General features: G+C 39.6%; 1 protein-coding gene across 2 annotated transcripts in view; it reads right to left on the bottom strand.

Moving 5' to 3' along the window:
- LOC306878796 (protein phosphatase 1 regulatory inhibitor subunit 16B-like) overlaps nt 1–6,357 on the bottom strand; it is a 56,117-nt gene extending 49,760 nt beyond the window's left edge. For both annotated transcript variants that reach the window (XR_013784969.1, XM_079431328.1), the window contains exon 1: nt 6,254–6,357. The gene's annotated coding sequence lies outside the window, so the exon portion shown is untranslated. The remainder of the gene's footprint in view (nt 1–6,253) is intronic.
- Nucleotides 6,358–15,593: the final 9,236 nt, after the last annotated feature.

A 15,593-nucleotide genomic window follows, 5' to 3' on the forward strand; every position in this document is an offset into this window, starting at 1 on the left:
GTGCCAATAAAATTATTTAATTATGAAACGCGCTATTTGGCTCTGATGCAGCCTGTCGGAACTCACCACTCCGTGGCCTAGAGCAGTCTCCACCCACCGCGCATCTGATTTGTTGTTCAGCGTCGTAACTTTGCAGATATTGTTTACGCTCAAACAGCAACATTACACACTAACTAACATTAAAAAAGTGAAATCACAATCAACTACCCATTTAAATAGAATCCAGAAAAATATTAAAATGGAAAGCAGAATTATGGGAAGATGAAAGAGATTTCACTGAGCTCATCAACACATTTCCACAGGCGTCTCCGTCACGCTCCAGCGTTTCCTTATTGCTGCTCAATTCACATTTCCTGCAAACTCATCGGAGGCCATCAATCGAAGCTTTACGACGATTAAGTCAGGCGCGTGCGGCAGACCTCCAGACCGGCCTCGCCGTAAACGCTCTTCTAAATGTCAAATTAAATTGAAGGCACGCCGGCGATTCTCTCTAGATTTAAAGCTAATTAAAGAACACGAGCGAGAGCCGTCAGTCTCTCATCAGCTCCTGAAGCGCAGGACGCTGGGAAATAATCGCTCTCTTTTTGGCTGGTTTTAAAGGAGCAATGATTTCGTTTTCATTAATATTTCACACTGGATAGACATCTCGACGCAGCAGGAGAACAAACCGGTTTCAAGACTCAAGTGGACAAAAAGCAAAAGCTTCAGAAGGACATAAATGAACAAAAATAGTGATGCATGCAGGCGCAATCTATTCTTGAATAACGATGCCAGTCTGCAGCAGCCGCAGATGTCATGCACATGCATGCAGAACCACACACACATCCACTGCTGCTGTGCAAACTACTCTGCTGACTGTCAAACACACACACACACACACACACTCCTGGTACAGGAAGGCACTAGTAAAGGCGAAGCTCTCAATATATCTGACACCAAACCCCATCCAGCTTAACCTGTGGGGCAAATAAACAACAGACGTTACAGTGCATGTCTGAAGAAGAGCAGATGTGTGAGAACCTCCAGACTGATAATGAAACTTCAGAAACCAAAGCCACACTTGAGATTCACACTGTCGCCGTTATGGCTTAAGAATCTCACAGTCTCGTCATCAGGATCTTCACACGGTTTAACGTGTTTTAACCCTGCACAAAGGAACGTCCCACACTCGTCATTTTCAGGTTTAGCAAAACTTTCCAAGATCAAATGTTCCAGGAATCACAAGCTGCTTTAATGCCTTATCAAAGTCGCAATAAAACTGAAGTAGCGACAGATGATTGTGACGTGGACCTGAGTGCAACAGATTATCAAAAAAGAACAAATGTTGGGCGGGGCTTGGTTCTGTGCATCAGTTGTTGATTGGATGTTCGGATGTGGGCGTGGCTCTCCAAAAATGTATGCAGATGAGCGTGAGCTTGTAGTGATGGAGTTTAAGAGCATGAAATGATTGGAGAAATCCTGCATGTGTCACCAGAGAAGAAGAAGATCCGGTTATGATATTCTCGATTAAACATTACCAGATTAAAACCTTTTTTTAAAAATGAAACATATACATGCATGAATTGTTCACAATATTATCTATAACATGCATTTTTTACATTTCATGCCAACTTTAACTATCTATTTGCTTTGTACAGCCACAGAAAAATCCTCAAATTGTGTTTAGTTTCTGAGGGAAACAGTTAAAAATGTAGAGCAAGCACGTTAACTAGGGAGAAGAAATTGCTTTTTGACTTGCATTTCAGAAGACTGAAGAAACCAGAATGGATTGATATGGCAACACTTCCACAGACACACAAGAAAATAAACCATAAATGAGCAAATACCCAGAGCAAACCAAATTTGACCCGACTACCCCAGAAAAGCTCATATTATGTTGTACAAATACACACGTTCACATGGAACAACAAATATAAGAAGGGTTCATTCACATCACTTCTGTCTTTGAAACGAGAAGCACAAACTGAGGCCGACTGTTGTCTGATTAACGTGCAGACAATCAAAAAATCATCTAGATCTGTTAACCCAACTTAACATTGAGTTCAGTTTAATAAAGCCTTAAAAATATGTCACTGCTTCAGTCAAATTGAAACCATTAAAATGCATGTAATCTCACTTTAAGAGTCGCATTACCCCGCCAACACGAGACACTTTCACACCGGTTTACCACATTTGTGGAGGACTTACAGCAGAAAGGAACCTGTTGAACTTGCTGAGTTTGTGAAATACAGCATAACCCTTAAACCTCGTCAAATCTGACTCGTGTGTTCTTATCAGAATTGCATAACTAATGACATTCGTCCTTGATGCAATATGAAGGTGGTAGTAAAAATGATGAGGTACTGTTTATATTACTGGCACGTCTCACATTATGTTTCTGACTAAAGATGCATGGTTAGTCTGCATTAGAATCAACGCTGACGTTCAATATTTCGTGTAACTGCAGCAAACTGGGAAATGCATGCAATCTCTGAAGCACTTGTGTGTTTTGGCTCATGTTCTCCCAACAACAATACAAGGAAAAGTCTTCTACAAAGTCACTTCGGCACCAGCAGCTTCCTCACACACACAGAGTTACCGCTCGTGAGGTCACTTCCTGTACAGGATGTAAGGCTGTATCTGATTGGCTAAGAGGCTCATTAATAGCCCTCACATGGGGCGGAAACGTATGTAATATACAGATGGTCTGATGGGTAAAAGTCACAGAAGACTGCACAACATCAACCATCTCCTACGTCAGACTTTGGTCACGACTAACAGCGTTCTGACATCCTTTTGACTCATAAAACTAAAAAGCCCTTGTGCTAATGTGGGCAATGTTTGCCAGGAAAAGGAAAAACTAATTGTGTCTGTCGTGGCTCAGTAAAAAAGGAGATTTGTGACCCTGGACCACAAAACCAGTCTTAAGTGTCAATTTTTCCAAATAAATAAATAATCTTTCCATTGATGTATGGTTTGTTATGATAGGACAATATTTGTCTGAGATACAACTATTTGAAAATCTGGAATCTGAGGGTGCAAAAAAATCTAAATATTGAGAAAATCTCCTTTAAAGTTGTTCAAATGAAGTTCTTAGCAATGCATATTACTAATCAATAATGAAGTTTCTAATAAAAAATAACAGAAGTCCTTTGCCATCACTAAAATTTGTGTTGCATTGCAAAAACTTGCTGCAGCACGGCATCTGTAAACCTGCAGCAGATGCATTCATGCACGGACACACACACAGTGTTTTAATCTCATCCGCCCACATTAAACTGTAAAACACGCTGTAAACAGGTCTGTGCCCAGATTAAACTCGTGCTGCAAACCGGGGTAATGGTTCAACTCGACGTCTGCAGCAAACGCAGCGCATGGATTACACAGCCGCATGTGTTTGTGAAAATCCAGAGACGCTGCATTGCTCAGAAAACAGCTTTTGATGTCAATCACCATGTGCGGAGCATATTAATTCATAACGTCTGTTTTACCCAGCCTGTTAATATCACATGAGTAACAATCTCATTTCTGCTGCTGGAATTATTCAATAGCACAAACTCACATGATAACACCACATCAAAACACACACACTCCCAAATCAACAACATCAGAGGATCATCATGGGATATAACAGTCTCCACACTACGGTTTACAGCTAATAATGAACTAACGGCCTTATCACACCAAGACAGATATTCAGTGCGATAAACATGAACGGCTGTTAATGCATCTGTTCAGACTGACACGAACATATGCATGCTGTCAATGCGACAGATTTTTACAAAGAGGAGATGCAATCGCTTTCCATCACACTGCAAAGAAAACTAGCCGACCAATAGGATTCACACCTTTGGTCACATGCTCAGAAATGCTGCTGTTACATAAAACCACAACCTGGTGGCGCTGTATTTAGTATTGAACTAAGCGACAGTGAATAGCAGAGAAAGATCTGGATCTGGATCATGGTGTTGATTGATAAACATTTAGCGAATACAAAAATCTGAATTACGCATTTGAAAACATGCAAATACTGTTTGACTCTTTGTAACAAGTGGACGTCAATAACGTAAAGTTATGTAGCATTTTGTGTCTTGCAGTAACCAGGATATTTCTGCTTTTCTAAATGTTTCTTTTTCTACTTAGGCCATTTAGACCCCTCCCTTTTTTTACATATTGAGAAAAATCGCATGCAAAAATTGGACGAACAGTCTTGGGTTTTAGCAATTAAAGCCACAATGAAACAAAACCAGCGACAAATCTTTTGCACCGAGATGCACATCTGAGTGCAATGGGTTCTCAGAAAAAAATTTAATAAAATAGGGCGGGGACTCGTTTCTGTCCATCGGTTGTTGATTGGATGTTGAGATGTGGGCGTGGCTTTCAAAACCAGAGGCGGGGCTTAATGTGAGCTTGCAGCTGATTGTAAGAAAGGGGCGGGGTTTTAGTGAACAAATGATTGGCAGATGTCACCAGAGAGAATCTGTCATTTCACAGAAATAAAATTACGATATATGCATCGATTAATTGTTCACAATAAGATCAATGCATTGTGAATTTATATTTCATGCTGACTTTAAAACGAGGCACCGTCTGCAGCAGAGTAGATGAAATGCATCTGTCAGTGTGAATGCATGCAGGACAGCGCCGCAGGTACACACGACACGCATGACGGAAAACTGCCAAGCAGATCAGAACTCTTCCTCCAGCAGACGAAGGGTGTGGACCGTCTCCAAATCACACACACGTGTACCTGAACACTTCATAAAGCCTTTAAAGGTTGCAAACTCTCACTAATGCACCTGATGAAAGCAGAAGCTCAAATGCCAGCGAAGCCTTGCTGTTTAAAGGACAGCCCTGTATAATCCTGAGCAGACATCTCCATTTAAAATGAGGAACATTCTTGAGTGAGGCTCTCTCTCAGACAGGCATGTCAATAATAAAGAAGTCAAATAACACAAAACAACCCGTTATAGACCTGTACGAGGAAAAGGAACTGCAGCTCATGCAACTGATAAACACTTTGTTTTGATGCTGGTTTGTTTGGGAGCCAAAGAGAAATAATAAATCATGAGTGATTTTAGCTGAGCTGAACATCAAGAGTCTCTTTCTCCATTAACAACCCCACAGTTTTGGGTCATTTACCCTGGTAAAACCAACACATTCTTTGAGGTACAATGTAAATATCATTAAAACAAGGTACTTCATCTCATACCAAAATACCACGGTATCACCACGGAGACTATACTTTTAACTTTGTTGACATTCCACAGATGTTTTATATGGAAACTAAACACAGGATGTGATGAAAATATCCACTTCTGATAGTCAAACCATATAAATAACGAACGATAACATACAAATACAATATCAAACACCAGAAATAAAACCACATTAGTAGCTATTATTAACAACACAATTATTATCTGCAAGAAAAGCCAAATATGATTATATATGTGTCCCTGCAGCACAAAAGCAGTCATGAGTAACACAGCTATATCTGTAGCAATAGACAACAATACATTGTATGGATCAAAATTATACATTTCTCTTTTATGACAAAAATCATTAGGATATTAAGATCATGTTCCATGAAGATATTTAGTACATTTCCTACCATAAATATATCCAAACTTCATTTTTGATTAGTAATATGCATTGCTAAGAACTTCATTTGAACAACTTTAAAGGAGATTTTCTCAATATTTAGATTTTTTTGCTCCCTCAGATTCCAGATTTTCAAATAGTTGTATCTCAGACAAATATTGTCCTATCCTAACAAACCATACATCAATGGAAAGATTATTTATTCAGCTTCCGATGATGTATACATCTCAATTCAATTAAAAGTGACCCTTATGACTGGTTTTGAGCTCCAGGGACACAATTATGGAACAGTTCGACCTTCCGATTCAAAACTGCGGCGCGATTCGAGTCTGAACGCATCGAGGACAAATAACGGTCCCGCGGATCGATTTATTGATTAATCACAGATCGATACTCACACAGACAGACAACATCACCCGAACAACTCCGAGCAAACACAGCCGCAGCAGAAAGTACGCGAGCAAACCGACTCGTTTAACGGACACAAGCGTTCAGAAAGTTGCTGAGGAGCGAGAGGAACGACCTCCCTTCCTCCGCTCCCGTGTGTGACTCCGACAGCCGCCGAAGACGCGACAAACCGCGCTGTTCTCTCTAACAGTTTGAACGGATTCCCGGGAAACGCGTTGTAGCGGCAGGAACCGCCGGTGACGTGTACGTGCTACTTACTTACCGCGCGCGGAACGCCGTTATATTCCAAACGTTAATCTTGGGAAAGAGCGCTGATGAAGTGGCGGACGCTGGAGAGATCGGTCTCCGGTCTGAAGTCACGCCTCCTGGGCGGGGCCAGACATCCTGCAGGAAGTCACTCTCATCTTCTTCATGTCTGTCTGTGGAAATACATTCCGCTCGTGTTACATTCTAACATTCTAATGTAAATAGACAAAAGTACCATGGTAAGACCTTGTACCATGTATTTTAAGGAAATTATATTAAATTGTACAAAAAAACTTTAGGAAAACACTGAAGAGCAACCTTATAAGTACCAAACGAAGCTGAAACAAGGGGAAAAAATACTAAATAAAAGTAAAATCAATACAATTTTAAACAAATATATTTTTAAAAGTAAAAGTAGTAATAAATAAATACATAAATCAAGTGCACGGAAATACATTTATATGGTAACCATTCATTTTCTGACTTCTTTCATTTATTCAACTTTATTTCCAGACTCAGGGTCCATTAGCAGGAGACAACAATACTAACAAAAGACAGTTATACCAATACTTCCTCATATTTCATTTTTGTGATTGTTTTCATTGTTAATAGAAACATTATCAGCTGTTTTTCTGTCTGATATTTTGTTGTTCATTTATTGATTGCCATGGTTTCAGAATGAACTACAGAACACAAGCAGATTAATATATAGTTAGGATACAGAAAGCAGTGCTTATAAAATAAAGAATATTCAACTTTTGCTACGTAGCACAGGTTTATTAACTTAAAGATGAAATAGCTTGGATGTATTGCTATATTTGTTTTTCAAAAACACTAAATAATGCTTTGCTGACTGAATTTGTTACAATGAATGTGAAATTCAGCCAGCAACATTAAAAGATTCATAATCAAGTAGCTTACTCATTCTTTTTTAAATTTTATTTCTTTAATTTTTTTTAAGTAAAGAAACCAACCAACACATCCTTAAAAAAAACTGAAAAGCAAATTATGGTTTATAAACTTCTACAAATCAGTCCTGAATAAAATCACAAAAAAGGAAGCACAGTTTCACTAGAAGCAAAAAAAACAAACATTATCTTTATCTAATTAAAAATCTGTTTGATTTGGCTGGGTCAAATCTATATTATTCTTTTAAATAAAAAATAAAAAAATTAAATATGACGGGCCTCCTTTCTGACACGTTGCCATTGAATTAAAACAATTAATATTTAGAACAATAGGGTAATAGGGTAGAACAAAAACAATGCTGTTTCCTAAAGAAGAAGAAGAAAAGGCCAGGAATAGGAAGCTATGATAATTGTACAGTGACAGAAATGAACTTCTCTTAAATTTCAAAGGTGCTGATGAAGCTTAATTAACATCATTATACATGAAGAGTCATGAGACCAGTGTTTATCCAAATAAAACGGATGCAAGAGGGAAAACAGCATTTGATATTCTAACGGTCTCGCCACATATCCCTAAAAACTAGGGCAGCACTGTGTGTGTGTGTGTGTGTGTGTGTGTGTGTGTTTTGCACATCCTCTCAAGATGGTGACTGAGTGCAGCTCTCTTCAGTCTGTGCATTTTTGATAAGCATCATCATCATCATCATCCTCTTCCGTCTCCTTCTCTTCTGCTGGATAATGTGTGTGTCACAGACAGACGTTTCCCCGCAGGGAGAGAGAGAGAGAGAGAGCGAGAGAGAGAGAGAGACGGGTGGAGGAGACATTAGTGAAGAAATGACTGTGATTATGGGATGCATATTTCAAACACGCTGGTTGTTATTTGAAATATTGCAACTAGCCTGGAAAGAGATGGGTTCATGTTTGCAGCATCATCCCTGAAAGAGTCGGTTTGTCTGATAACAGTGCGTTATTTCATAAAATCTCAGCCTGATGCTGAAACTAGAAACACGCACAAATGTTGCTGCATAAAATGTTCCATAACGCTGCTATTCATTCCGTCACCTGCGTCTCAAAAGTTGCTTTGCAGCGTATCGATCGGTTCTGCAGCTGAACAGGCCCCTGAGGGTCCAAACAGGCACTTCATCAAAGCGTCCCATCGAGATCTTCAGCATGTCAGCATGTCTTAAATCATGTCCATCTGCTTAAGCACCTTCCAGACAATCCATTACAAATCGATTAGAGCCGCATCGATCGCAATTATACACATGCTTGTATTGTACTAGTGCTGATAGTAAATTGAGTTATGTCTGCACTGATCATAAACTACACTAAAAGCTTCCTCAATCATAATCTCGGCCTGAAATTCTGCTTTAACCACAGTAATCTTTCTCTTATATCTTCATTTCACTGAAGTGTTTTCAGAGCAGAACATGAAGACTGGACCGGAGCGCTGCAACGACATGAACTGGGTTTGGTTCTGACACAAGCTCTTTGTCAGGTCAGATGAGAATATGAATCGTTAAAGATGAGTTGTACGTCTCCTCTCCAGCTGTCCTGGGCTCCTCAGAGATGCTCTCGGTTTCTGTTTGTCAGACTTCACGCAACTCTGAGCAGGTTTGGATTTTGGTTTCTTTATTTCTGCTGTGCAGTCAAAGCCAGCAGTGGTAAATTCTCATGAATAAATCACACTGCATTAACACAACACACACTCAACCGTAGACTTCATTCAGGACACCTAATCCATAATCTCATAATGCACCTTAGATTTTATAATCCGAGCAAACAGCTCTCTTCAGACAGATACTGTACACCCGTGACCATCTCTGCATAGTTAGTCGTGTTTACTAAGACCTAAGCAACTACTCTAAACAGATTTTCATTTGCAATTAAGATGATGTTTTTATTCAAAGATATTCACATTGCATTCAAAGTAAACATTTTATCAGTTTATGCATTTCCTGTGAATCAAAACTGTATTCTGCTGTTTGAGCTACAGGAATTAATACCCTAGCAACAGCCCAGAACTCCCTAGCAACAACCCAGAACTTCTTAGAAACGCCCTAGCAACAGCCCAGAACTCCCTAGGAACACCTGAATAACAACATAGAACCTCCTAGAAATGCCCTAGCAACAACCTAAAACTCCCTAGCAACTCATCAGCACACCTCACCTCCAGAGCGCTATTGTTTGTGGTATAGAAATGAACACCCTAGTAACACCCAAAACTCCCTAGAAACAACTCAGAACTCCCTGGCAACACCCAAGCAATGGCCCAAAACTCCCTAGCAACTCATCGGAACACCATGCCTCATCTCTAATGCTCTGCTGTAAGACCTACAGGAATGAACACCCAAGCAACATTACAAAACTCCCTAGCAACAACCCAGAACTTCCTACCAACAACCCAAAACTCCCTGGCAACACCTGAACAACAACACAGAACTCCCTAGCAACAGCCTAGCAACAACCCAGAACTCTTTTACAACACCATAGCAACCCGTCAGAACACCTAAGCTACAGTGAAGTAAATATCATACGGCAGGTTTTGTTCAGAAAGTGTTCAGTCATACTTTATTTACTGAGCTTCATGAAGAGTTTTAAGCTTTGATTGAGCAGATAATAAAACCAAACCGCCTCTGATATTCATCTGTTAGAGCACAGTGACCGGTGTTGATCTGCAGGGACTGTGTGAAACAGCATCTGGTGTTATAATGTAGGCTTTCAGGGTTCACCTTGAAGCACAACACAAATGTGACAGAGCCGCCTCTCGCCAATCATCATCAGAACCGTCTCCTGTTTTTAATTAGTCTTCAGACAATCAGCACAGTACAGCTATTGTTACTGATGTCATTCAGATCTCCACGACTCGTTCCAATCAGACCGTTCCTGCGGTCAGACACACTCATCAGTGACTCCTCATTATAGGAACAGCTCAAAACATTTACATACTGATGAATGATTGATGTTCAGAGTCAATGTAAATCAGTCACGTGTGGTCTGACTTCTAGAAGAGTGGAACACTGTGACTGTAATATATAGTGCCTGTATACTAGCTAACAAAAAGTCCCTAAACAGTGCAATTTAACTAAATGCACACATCATTTTGAATCATGAAGTATTATACTGCAATGAAACATGGGTTAATGTTATTCCTTTTAAACATCTCTTGTGATCTCATTTTCTGTCTTGTTCTATGTGCTCCACTTCCCTGAGCTCATCCTGATGCAGCTTCACTCTGAACTTCCAAAGCAACAGCGCCACCTAGTGCTTCAGCTCTATTACTACCACATGCAGGTTTCTAAACAGATGAAGCTATATATATATATACATGTGTGTGTGTGTGTGAATAACACTATATATATATATATATATATATATATATATATATATATTAGTGTTCTTTGTTTACAAATAGCTAAATAATTATGTTCTTCACAAAAAGTTAATGAATGCATTTGGATTCATGCATTAAAATAGTGTATACATTTATAATAACATGACAATTAATGTTAGCTGGCATAATCAGTCAGTAGCAGAATATTTCCACATTGTAGATAATAAATCCTACAAACAGATATGAGTTTACTGAACTATGGTGGATACTTTAGGACAAGGGCGACACCTTCAGGAATGGATATCAAACTACACACACAATCGAAGTTTCTCTCTCTCTCTCTCTCTCTCTCTCTCTGTGTGTGTGTGTGTGTGTGTGTGTGTGTGTGTGTGTGTGTGTGTGAGAGAGAGAAATACAGACCTGCAGCAGCTGAAATCCAGTCTGGTTTATACTGTGTTGGCTTCAAAATACAAACTAGTGCATGGTAATATTTCTGAAATAGATCTAGTTGTGCTTTATCAATGTCTTGTAATGGATTTCAATCTTATTTTATTTTTTCATACTTTATTCTTTCATTCAGTAAAACCATTTGCTCTCTATAAAAGAACAAAAGCAGGACAGGAGGAAATGATCAGCTGTTGTCTTTGTGTTTACTTCTGTTTCTAATGTTCATTCATACTAGACATACTCTATAATAACTTCAGCATGCATTAGAGGTTTCTGTGACACAGTCCAGCATTTGTACAGACACAGAATGTGACAGAACAGTTTTGATGCTGGCTGAATTCAGATCTAGTTTTATTTCCATTTCTATCAATAAGTATTCTTTAACCTACATAACTTGATCTTTGATTAAAACAAAATGTGTGTATAATCTCAGTTCTTTATTTTTATCCTAAAAGTTTTTCAGAAACTGAAAACACAATGTTGGACATACTGGTGTTTTAATAATGGAACTCTGTTTAATGAATATGTTTTTGCCTACAATCTGTCATCAGATCTGAAGGTACCAGGTTTCAGGTCAGTGTTTCAGTGATCAGCTTCTGTATAATTTCCTCTCAGCCGCTGGTGAATGAGGCTAATCCATGTATGAATCTCAAACTGAAGCAATCCAGCGGAGATTTGGTAAAAATAGCCGTGTCTGAACAGAGGCCTTTGTGTGGCTCTTTATGTAACAGAAGCTGCAAGTGCTTTTGTCCACAATATGAAATATTGCTAGTGTAGAGCAAATACATAATCACCTCAGTTCCACAGACGGATGCTCACTGGGGAACGAGCAGAAATACTCTCTGTTTACTGCATGTATTGAGTGTGCACTTTCATCCTCTAGCAGGCCGGTGAACTGAGAGTCACTCACGTGCAGGACAGACGTGGAGCGCGGCCAGCAGTACAGCTGACAGATGCAGCACAGAGAATCCCCTTACATGTGCTGCTTACACTAATACACACACGGCAGCCAACACAAACTCACAGCAACTCACTTACAAAACATCACAACTGACATGCTGTTCTGTTCATACAGAGAAATCTCCACATAAAACACTAATCACATATAGAGTATTACACTTCAGTCTTCATCAGAACACAGCTGTTCTTGCACAAAAGCATCAGGATCCCATTATACTGCTGCGTACTATAGTAACAGTGTGTGTGTACTATACTGCTGCATACTATAGTAACAGTGTGTGTGTACTATACTGCTGCATACTATAGTAACAGTGTGTGTACTATACTGCTGCATACTATAGTAACAGTGTGTGTACTATACTGCTGCATCCTATAGTAACAGTGTGTACTATACTGCTGCATACTATAGTAACAGTGTGTGTACTATACTGCTGCATACTATAGTAACAGTGTGTGTACTATACTGCTGCATCCTATAGTAACAGTGTGTACTATACTGCTGCATACTATAGTAACAGTGTGTGTACTATACTGCTGCATACTATAGTAACAGTGTGTGTACTATACTGCTGCATCCTATAGTAACAGTGTGTACTATACTGCTGCATACTATAGTAAAAGTGTGTGTACTATACTGCTGCATCCTATAGTAACAGTGTGTACTATACTGCTGCATACTATAGTAAAAGTGTGTGTACTATACTGCTGCATACTATAGTAACAGTGTGTGTACTATACTGCTGCATACTATAGTAACAGTGTGTGTACTATACTGCTGCATCCTATAGTAACAGTGTGTACTATACTGCTGCATACTATAGTAACAGTGTGTGTACTATACTGCTGCATCCTATAGTAACAGTGTGTACTATACTGCTGCATACTATAGTAACAGTGTGTGTACTATACTGCTGCATACTATAGTAACAGTGTGTGTACTATACTGCTGCATCCTATAGTAACAGTGTGTACTATACTGCTGCATACTATAGTAAAAGTGTGTGTACTATACTGCTGCATACTATAGTAACAGTGTGTGTACTATACTGCTGCATACTATAGTAAAAGTGTGTGTACTATACTGCTGCATACTATAGTAACAGTGTGTGTACTATACTGCTGCATACTATAGTAACAGTGTGTGTACTATACTGCCGCATACTATAGTAACAGTGTGTGTACTATACTGCTGCATACTATAGTAACAGTGTGTGTACTATACTGCCGCATACTATAGTAACAGTGTGTGTACTATACTGCTGCATACTATACTAACAGTGTGTGTACTATACTGCTGCATACTATAGTAACAGTGTGTGTACTATACTGCTGCATACTATAGTAACAGTGTGTGTGTACTATACTGCCGCATACTATAGTAACAGTGTGTGTGTACTATACTGCTGCGTACTATAGTAACAGTGTGTGTGTACTATACTGCTGCATACTATAGTAACAGTGTGTGTGTGTGTATACTGCTGCGTACTATAGTAACAGTGTGTGTACTCTACTGCTGCATACTATAGTAACAGTGTGTGTGTACTATACTGCTGCATACTATAGTAACAGTGTGTGTGTACTATACTGCCGCATACTATAGTAACAGTGTGTGTACAATACTGCTGCATACTATAGTAACAGTGTGTGTACTATACTGCCGCATACTATAGTAACAGTGTGTGTACAATACTGCTGCATACTATAGTAACAGTGTGTGTACTATACTGCCGCATACTATAGTAACAGTGTGTGTACAATACTGCTGCATACTATAGTAACAGTGTGTGTACTATACTGCCGCATACTATAGTAACAGTGTGTGTACAATACTGCCGCATACTATAGTAACAGTGTGTGTACAATACTGCCGCATACTATATTAACAGTGTGTGTATTATACTGCCGCTTACTAACCGTGTGTACTATACTGCCGCTTACTATAGTAACAGTGTGTGTACTATGCTGTGGGTTACTATAGTAACAGTGTGTGTACTATGCTGTGGGTTACTATAGTAACAGTGTGTGTACTATGCTGTGGGTTACTATAGTAACAGTGTGTGCACTATGCTGCAGGTTACTCTAGTAACCGTGTAAACTGTACCCAAGGTTGCCATAGTAACAGTGTGTGCTGGTGTGAGTGGGTTTGGCCTCAAAGCTTCACCAAGGTCTGAGCTGGAACAATGAAAGGAAACAGCCGGGCCGTTAATCTCACACACACACACACACACACACAGTTACAGCACACTGCCTTTAGTTGAAGACGCTGAAGTGAAAAAGCAAACAAAAACAGGAAGTCAGGTTGCATTTGATCTGTAAAGGAGAACTGAGGGCTAAAGACACGTTACAGTATAAACAAAGAGCATGAGAGAAGAGTGAGGATGGACTGAAACAGATACGAGAGAGAATATTCAGATGAAAAAGTTATTAAATATACAGTTATATTTACAGTATGTCAGTGAGCAACACAAAGCTGAATGAAGGGGAAACTCCTTAAGATGTTCAAGTAGATGAGGAAGAAAGATCAACATCCTCCCTGCTGCCACATATTTAAACAAATATTATTTATCTCTCATCACTGAATCAACCTGAAGACATTCATATATACCAACAAAATTCATTTTTTATGGGTTACATATTTTTTTAAGGTAATAATTGCAGGTTGACATTTTCACAGTGTACACACTATAACACTACTGATTGTTGTAATGTCGACCTGTTTACATACAACTAAAAAAAATTACTTAATGATAATAATGAGCTTCTTCGTGAGGATCTTGCAGAGGTCACGGTCAAACTACCTGGCGCGTGACACACACACACACACACACACGCGCACGCACACACGCCGTGACGTCACGCGATGATGAGGGCCTCAGCACCATCTGTCTGTCAGACAATAGCGGCTCGTGCTTCTGTGTGTCCGCGACATCACCAGCGATATTAACGATAATACCGCATCAGAGCGACACGGGACTCGACTCACAGGTCAGATCACAGTCACTATTTCTGCTTCGTAAATGTCATGTATTTGTAATACTAGCGCTTTTTGCCGTTGCGGGTGGCGGTTGCTATGGGCAGGAGACCTGTTGCTATGGAGCGCGCGCTATCAATACAGCGTTGTCTTTGTCTGCAGACAATAAACATGAAAATCTGCATGATGCAGCGATGCATGCGAGTCTGCTGCTCAAGGCCTTCTCTTTCATACCTCGCCAGGTCTGAGGCGATTCTGTTTCATTAGTTTCTCCTACAATTCCTTTGAAGAAACACGAACAGACACAGATGTATCACTGGCTGTCATCTGACACACAGCTGTATCAGTGTGTATCTACTCGAGTCTGACAGACGCGGGCAAGGCTTTCTTTACTACAGGTAACTGTTGGGGTTTCATCATTAGCAGATGGAGTTTGGTGATTGTTGATGTTCTGATTGTGTGTGGAGGTCTATCTGACCCTACTGTAGAGCAGGAATCTCCCAAGATCAAATCATGCTTTATACAAGAAACATCTCAGACAAAACTGATACTTGGATGAAAGTGAAGAAAGAAACACATTTGAGTAATGTTTTCTTGTAGGATCATACACTGGAAAAATGATTTTTTACGAGAAAATGGACAAAAGCTGCCACTGAGACGGTACCCTTTTAAAAGGATTATTATTTACCCCTAAAACCTGCATTTGAGCATCTTATTAGTATCTAAATGGTGCATA

This window comes from Barbus barbus (assembly GCF_936440315.1).
Source record: "Barbus barbus genome assembly, chromosome: 13".
NCBI lineage: Eukaryota > Metazoa > Chordata > Actinopteri > Cypriniformes > Cyprinidae > Barbus > Barbus barbus.